Source organism: Passer domesticus, chromosome 7 (genome assembly GCF_036417665.1).
Source record: "Passer domesticus isolate bPasDom1 chromosome 7, bPasDom1.hap1, whole genome shotgun sequence".
Lineage (NCBI taxonomy): Eukaryota > Metazoa > Chordata > Aves > Passeriformes > Passeridae > Passer > Passer domesticus.
The window spans coordinates 41523023-41531937 of NC_087480.1; the positions used below are offsets into that span (position 1 = coordinate 41523023).

General features: G+C 35.3%; 1 long non-coding RNA gene across 1 annotated transcript; it reads right to left on the reverse strand.

Moving 5' to 3' along the window:
• Positions 1-509: 509 nt before the first annotated feature.
• On the reverse strand, positions 510-5277 carry LOC135304132 (uncharacterized). The gene is made up of 5 exons (XR_010365575.1): positions 4976-5277; positions 3670-3858; positions 3416-3477; positions 2014-2082; positions 510-868 (listed from the first exon to the last, which is right to left on the reverse strand). It is a non-coding gene; the product is annotated as an uncharacterized LOC135304132 (long non-coding RNA).
• Between the last annotated feature and the right edge of the window lie 3638 nt (positions 5278-8915).

Here is an 8915-nt window from a genome sequence, read left to right on the forward strand (position 1 = left end):
TAAACCAACACCTAATAAAAACAATTCAATATTTTAAAGCATTAAAAATCTCCAGCACTGAAAATTTTTGGATTGCAAGAAATGTTCTGATTTATGGAAGAGATAAAGATAGATCATATGCAGCTATACTGACTAGTATTGCCTTTTTTCCATAAATTAATAAACAACATTATTACAGCAACAGAAACTGCAGCCTGCAAATAGGCTGATTGTGTGAGTAACATGAATTCTTTCTGTAATCCTAAAAAAATTTAAATTGTGTCAGCAAGGAGAGATTAAACCTAGATCAGTGCTAGAAACTGTAACCCTCAGGAAACTTTTGTCATACATCATCAGTTTTAATGCAAAGAATATCAAATTCCAAAATTATGGGATTTTTGGACCACAGTTGAAGTTTGAAATCTTTACTTCAGCATTTAAGAAGTCTGAAATTTGAAACAGCACTGTTGTGAAATTTCAAAGTCACCGTCCCACAGGCAACTATTTCAGCTCTCATTGTTATCACTCAATTGGTACTTGCAGGTTTGCAAACAGGAGCAAACTATGTGACTGACTTGGATTTTCTGCCTATAAAAACTAGAAGTAAAAACCAAAACCAAAGGAAATTTTGTAATGCTAATTAACAGATCCACAGAAATTTGATAGTAATAAACTGTGATAGCAAAGGTCCTGGAGGAAATCAGTAACTTACCCTGGAGCAGAGCCTTCGCTGTGGCCTCAGAGATAAATCGCGCTTTGCCTCGGTTGCATCAAGAGCCCAACAGTTCATCTCTAGTTCTGAGCCATATCAAAAAGATATTTCTGTTAATGTCAGGTGAAGTGGAAATGGACAGGTTGAGTGTAGCTCTGGATTCCACACTGAGAATCTCTGCAAGAAATGAAGTACAAAACCAGTTTTTATGGGGCCATATAGAAAATGTTAGATGAAATTCTGTATAAGTGCCAGTAGGATAACTGGGATCCAGGATATCAAAAGATCAGCTCATTCTCCACAGCCTTAGTAGATTAGCATTCCATGTTGCCAAATGTAAAACTGCCCTGAAGTTTATTTTAGATAAAATCAGCAATAACCTCTCTGCACAAAGGTATGTTTGGGATGATAGGAAATATCCATGTTAAGAAAAAAACAAGTTGAAATGGACTTAGAGATGTCAGCTGTCCACCTCTCTGCATAAGCCAAGATGGGATATTTAAGTATCAGGATAAGCTTTCATATGCCAGGTATAACAAATTTCTTATATAAATGTGTCATCTAACAGATTTTTTACCTTTTACCCTTACCAAGATCCTGTTGGAGTACCTAGACAAGCCTGTGTTAATCTAATTCTTTGAGGTGACCAGGATCCATTTTCTGCCTGTCCTTTAAGAAGAACTCTTGACATTTGCAATAAGTTTATAAGCATTAAAGTCAGGGCTACAGGATTCAGGAGTTTTAAAGGAAATTTATCATACTATGAAAAGGTTTCTTGCTTCTGTTTCTTCTTTTCCCAGTTATACTTTACAAATCAAGATATACTTTCAGAGTATTAAAAAAAAACAACCAAGACATGAAGCCAGATGGATTTTTTTTCTGAGACAATTAATTACCGTAATCACACTATCATCATATACATCAAAAACCAAACAGCACCAGTCAGAGAGAGGAGATTTGTGCTTCAGTTCTTTTTTTTCAGTGCTCTGTTTGTTATTTACACACATAGTGGTCTGGAAACAACCAGTGTACCCAGACCTTGGTCTGGCTTTGCCTTTGCATGATTCCACTGCTGTAGAAAACATGTCTTTCTATACATTTTTGTACTTAGAATATTGGCTGCAGGGAAAGAACTGCAAGTTTCATTCCGCCTATTTTTACAGGCTTATAACTTCTTCCAACTGCTCTTGGCACACAACAAGACAGGTATTGGTACAAACTCTGTCTTGAATTATTAGAAAAAGGCATAAAGACACCAATATGTGCCGTCTGTAGCTCCTCCAGTGCAAGGACAGTGAATCCTTCTCTTGAATAATCCTCACCTTGTATTTTAGCAGGAGATCACTGTATCTGGGGTTTTTCAGACATTACTGTTGTCCTGTTGTTGATGCCTTAAAACATAAAAAACATATTCATTAAAAATCCTGTCCTTAGAAATAATTTGAATGTCATTTCTTACCAGATACAGCACGTTTTTATTTCTGAATTTCTGGGAGAGACAATAGTCACTTAGGTCCAGATTTGCAAAGGTCTTCAAACATCCCAGTTGTACTGATTTCAAAATTAATATCTCAATGAGTTGGAATCTGACTGCTGTTGCAGATCTGGCAAATAGTTGATGGTCCCATAATAATACACTGGTATTGTCAAAATGATGTATTAAATTATTGATGTCTTGGTGTGGATCTGAAACTTACTTGCCCAAATTAACAACTACCCAGAAACAAACTTGCAAGTTTGGGGGTTTTTACTGTTGCCTGTTTTCTGTCATTTAATCCTTGCTTGCCAGATTGACCCTAGTTTTCATGATATGAAAAAAGTTACAAATATTAGGTTTTCATATTATCAAAAGGATGATAATTCATATGAAAAAGGAAAAAGTCAGATACTTCCCAAGAACCACATGTCACATGTACAGTAGATTATTTTGAGCAAGAAACTTAGAACTTTATTCTAAGATTAAAAATATTCATGTGAAAATAGTTTCCAAGGGCCATACTTACGTTTCACTTTGTTGCATAGCAAATACGTGCAGTTTACAATTTGAGCTCTCTCATGAGCCAGCCCTGCCACATGACTGTGAAAGCCATGGTGGGTTCTGATTCCTCATGCACCATCAGGCTATCTCAGCCATTTACATTTCTATTGGATGTTGGGTTCCAGACATGCCTTTGAAATTCTGCTGGCAGGCTGGCAGTAAAACCCACTGTGCCCTGTGCTTTGAAGGACTCTTCACAATTTTCATATAGTATGCAATGAATCCTTAAGCTGCTCACTTGAGGATGACTGTTAACATTTAGAAAAACATTGAAAAACAATAAATATAAACCAGTATCTCAGGTAGAATTAATTTTAAAAAATTGCAGTACTTGACCTGCCCCCCCCCCCCCCCCCCCAAAAAAAAAAAATCATTTAACTGTATGGCTGTATAAATAATGGATTTTTTAAACCCTGTCTCAAAATAGGTGCTGAAATTAATTGATACTTCAGGATTGACCCAAAATGCATATGTTCTCATGTCAAAATAAATAAAAACACTAACTGGGGAGGAGAGGGTTTCATGGGAACAAAAAAACCCCACCACCACCACCACCGATCAATAAAAAACACCCCAGAAAGTTTTAAGTTTCATTTGGCTTCATTTGGGAGTTTTTAAAGTCCTCACAGAATTATATTTTTTAAAGGTGGATAAATCCAAATTATTTACACCTAAAAACAACTCACACTGTCAAGGTTCTTTCTGAGAAAAACAGTCTGAGAATTCAATGCAAGTTCCTGCAACATTTCTGTTAAAAAAAATGAGTTGTAATTTCTGCCCAGCATTAAATAATTCTTAATTCAGTTAATCAAATTTAAGGTGGTAAGGAAAGAAAATAGGGTCTATTTCTACATTGGCTTGTAAATGAGACAGAATTTTCCAAGAATATATTTTATGGAAAGCAGACGTTTAAATTTTATATTCCAAAGAATCATCTCACTTTGCATTGCAGCATCTCTTTCAGACCGCAGTGACCATCCAGAACTGCCATGGAACATTTTCCTGCCAGCCTTCCCACTCCTCACAGTGTGGCATCCTTCTCAACTTGGCACACATGATTAACAGGGAAAGGAGAGCAGCCACTCGAGACAAGACACAGAGCAACACGGGGGCACCGTGATCAGCAGGTCTGTGAGGGAAGGTAAGGACAGCACCAGACAAGGAAAGAGTCAAACAAGAAAAGCATTAGGAGACTGCATCAGGCTGCTCAGGCAGCTACAATAAAATTCTATTAGAACAGAAGGACTAAATGCCAGAAATTTTGTCCCAAACACAGGCAGCAGAATAATTGTTTAAAAATAACTCTGTAAAGAAATAATCATTCTACAGCTTTCAAGGATCAATATAGGTTTTGAATAGATATGGATACAATGGCATTAATTGAATGCATCTGGTATTAAACCCTTTTTTCAAAAGTAGAGGTTAGTGTCTGAAATTCAATATATTGTAAATTTAACCAGGAATTTCCCTTAGAAGTTACAAGGCAGAATAGCACATAATGTCTAAAAATTAATGGATTTCTGTGCAATTTGATTTAACTTGGATCTTTGGTGACCTTTTGAGAATGCACTGAAAGTAATTGTACACAGAGAGGCATTCAAAAGAAAAAGGAAGCTAGAGACAGAAATGAGGATGGTTTTACCAGTGTCTTCCTTTGACAATATTTTTTTTTACATATTACCAATAATGTTTAAACATTCAGTAGCCATTTTCAGTTGGCTATACTTGGCACAACTGTCCATTTATCTAAACTAACTACAACAGAATACTGAGTGTTTCAGGTTCCTTTTAAAAATATATGAGAGTCAATAAATACATAAACAAACTCAAGGGTTTACTAGAACCTAAAATATTTGTCCAGTAATTTTAGGGAGAAGAGTGCTCACAGGCTTCTCCTAATAGCAAAGTGGGTTTGTGGTTTTGTGGTATGTGGTTTTGTTTTGGTTTTTTTTAAAGTCACTGAAGAAAAGTCAAATGAACAGCAATCCCTTTACATCGCATTTAATACTTGAAAATGTCCATCTGGTCTGGAGAACCTGTGGACATAAGCAATGCTGAATGAAAAAGAAAGTTTAATATTCTAATTTATTTAATGACAAAGCAAGGGCATTTCCCATATACCTTCTCCAAATATTTTACATTTTTCTTCTAGGAATAATTTTTCACCATCCAAGGGTAAATTCCATGAAATTTGAATTAAAGAGACATATTCTAGTAGCAATAAGCCATGCCAGGGAGTGCATTACCAGAGTTTTTGGCAAGCCTTTCAAGTGATTGAAGGCCCTTGGTGTTCAGGCTGTTCCTTTGCAGCACACCCAGACATGCACCAATAGCCCACAAACACACATCTGAGGGGCTTATTCCTGCTCCACATCCATCAGCATGGCAGTCTGATGTTGGTTACTAGTCATTCCCCCACAGCTGGAGAGGACTGCAAAACAAAGATTTTGTTTGCAATTAAAAGATCTTTAGGGTCTTGAGAGAAGCACAGGTTTCAGTCCAAAGAGCAGTACTTTCAAAGTTCCAATCAGCATTTAATTTTGCTAACATAAATGACTTCAGAGAAATACTGTGATTCTGTACTAAAACCTGATCATGAAATCAAATCTGAGATAAATTGATCCTACAGTGCATCTAAAAAGAACAATAAAATTATCATTCTTAAGATAAAAAAATCCTTATTGTAACATTTTTTTTGTGATTTCAGTACGCAAGAGCTCTTGGTGGACTCTACTATATTTAATTTCTCCATTTACAAATCAGAGCAAACCTAACAAAAAGGGGGCTGAAAGCAGGAAAGCACAATTCTTAGTCTGTATAAATGGATAATCAGTATGTACACGGTGCCTTTTACCTGAATCTTCATGTTTTTGAAGACATTCTCCTGTAGTCCTTTCAGAGGAGTGCTAACTCAAACATGCATGCACCATGTGCAACACTATTTGTATTCATGGCAAAAAACATTTTCTTTGGCTGATGAACTGAATGAAAACAAGAACCCTGACTTACATGATTACTCCATTAAAAAATAATTTGATGTCTAGTTTGTTATGGAGCACATGTAAGAGCTACAGTGCATCTGTTCTGGAACTTCAGGGCTCCTCCAGAATCCTGTGTGATTTGTTTATGATGTGGTCATGATTGACTGTCAGCTACTAATAAATGGTAAATAAAAAAGTAACGTGTGATATTAAAGTACTACATTAGCTACATTGTGATTAAATTACAGTAACAGCACCAGCTATAAACCTTTATAGAATCTCCTCAGCCATGCAGTAATTCTCCTAACTATACTATTATGTAGAGCACAAATATTTCTTTGTAAGTCCGAAGCAATACATCAGGGAAGCATTTACTGCTAAAGCTAGATTGAGAGTAAATGCATCTTGGGTTGCTATGAATAAAGCTCTAGCTTCTCATTACTTTATGACAAGACACAGAAATTCACTTTACTTTTCATTTAAGCTTTTCTGCTCCAGTTTATAGATGTATGCCTTCACGCTTTTATTCCCTTCTCGCTTCAGCCGTACGTAATAAATGATTATAAATTTTCACATTTGACCACCTCTCTGCTAGTCTCATGCTTAATGCACAAAGTTAGGAAGCTGCAGGTAAAAATTTCACAAACACTTTTATTTATGATGTTGTCCTTGGTAACGGAAATTTCAATGTACTGAAATGAAAAGTATGATTAAAGGGATACGACGTCCTGACAAGGATAGTAGAGGGCAGCCTTCTATTTCCCACTGAAAATATATAATACTTTTTTGACATCAATTTCATAGAGAATAGACATGGGCTAGTCATGAAAAAAAAAAAGACACAAACATGTTTCTAACTTCACTGTTGTTCTGCTGTCTTAAATGAAACTTATTCCAGAAATATATTGTCTGGGTTACAAAGCTTTCATGTCAGACACATAGATAATTATGCATAAACAAGACATTGTGCAGTTAAAAAAAATCAGGCACATAGATAATTATGTATAAACAAAAAACATGATACTGTGCAGTTAAAAAAAGTCTTACTGATAATCTGCAAAATTAAAAAAAAAAACCAAAACAGACCATGTTAAGAGAGATATTCCTTTCTCATTTCCTCTTGTCACTTTCCCAATCATTTTACCTCTACAACAGGATTTATTGTGAGTAGCTTTTGTCTGGTTTTGATTCTAAGTTCATTTTAGTTAATTCATATTGTCCTATGCAGCTAAAAAGTTGTGACAGACTCAAAACCTTTTAGAAGTAGCACCCTAATAAATACTGGAGTTTGTTTTAATTAAACCCATTTTGTATTATCTTTAAGCGTATCAAAACAAAACTTAAAACATTGAGAGCATTGTTCCTATTTATAGGTAAATGGGGGAACTAAAATAACATTAGGGTCATCTTACTAACACTTATAGTTTTAGATTACATGAAAAATAAATTAATCTAAAATCCCAGAAGTGAAATGTATCTTCTTGAGCAATTTTTAAAATCACGTCAGTTGAGTCTCGTTCTTATAAGTGGTACATATAGTTTGCAGATGCTATTATCAATTAAAATAATATTATGAGTTATTAATATCCAGTCCCTACAATTCTTTACCATCCAGACAAATATTCTGTCCAATTTCCAATAGCATAGACACAAATACAAAATTTTTTAGAAAAATAACTGTTGAACTACCACACTCCAGAGAATAAATTATGTTTCAATCTATTTTTAAAGTATTCAATATAATAAAGCTTCTATATTTAGTCTTTTTAGGAAAGATAGACTAACTAAGCTACGGAAAGGAAGGGGACAGTTCAGAAATTCTGTACAACAAACACTGAAATTTGCACCCCCAAATGAACGTTTCAAATCCTGCTTGGATCAGTGCAAACTAGAACCTGTTTTTATGCATTAGTTACTCAACAATATATACACAAAACTCTGAGTTTATTTCACTGACAGACGTGTTTGTGTACAACTCATAGTGAATGGGTTTTTGTGACTAGTATTAACTGGGATAGCTAGAGAGAAATTGTAATGACCAAACTTTTCTTCTAATCCTGTGAATTTCATTGATAATTTACTTGGCTGGGCAACTCTAGCTAGTTCCACCTTTTCTTTAACAGTGCTAATAATTTTTTTAAAAAATAGAAAATCATGTTGGTATTAACAAGTTGTGCTTTTTAAACTTTTGAGGCATTGTTTCCCAGACAAGGACTGGTTAGTTATTCTTTGCCTTTTAACAAATTTATAAACCATTTGTTCTGTTGCAGATGCCCAGTCATTGCAAAAACCTCCTGGATGTACAGCCACAATGTTTTCCAGTCTGTTAGTGGAACAGCATCATACCTTTCCCAATAAAAGAAGCTACAAAGATTTTGTGACAGTTTCTGTTTTTCGCCCAGCGATCACAAACCCCTGAAAAACACATTGAGTTTTATACCAGTTATTAAAAAAAACCCCACAAATTATAATGAAAACAGAATTGCTGAGAATTATAATTTGAATGTCTGTCTCCATCCATTTCAGATTTACTGTTTCTCTAAGGCTTCACACCTTGATATTTTTTCCTCTTACCTCACCACACAATTACAAGCTACTGTAATTATTCCTTTTATAGCCATTGCCATTATAATACCAACAATCTACATTGCTGAGCATTCTGCATAGTGTCCTTACCAAAGTACACCCTACTCTAAATGCATTCTAATATTTGCAGTTTGAAACCTGACAAAAATGTCCTTAGAGTAAACATGTGGGATCAATTATGTGAAATAAAGCGTGCAGGTTAGAAGTACCATACCACAGCAGAGCTCACACTTTCTTTTAAACTTGCTAATATCTCTGACCCCTCTCTACAAAAGCACTTTAATCAACATTCACATATTACATTTTTTTTTAGCCTTACCATTTAACAAGCTGCAAAAAATGTTTAGCAATCAATTACATACATCAAGTTGATATGCTGCAGGACTGAGGGTCATTTAAGCTTAGAGCTACAGCTGAAAGAGTTTGGGAAAGCCACATGGGGAGGCAACTCACTTTTCCCTTTTAAACTTGCAAGCAAAAGGACAGCTTAATTAACCCAATAGAGAATGTCTCCTCAACCTTTCTGAAGCCCTTTGTGAAAACACTGCCAACTGTTCTTTTGGGCCTTAAGAGCATTTGCTTTATGTCTTCAAGTTTCAGCTGTGCATACATTCAGCCC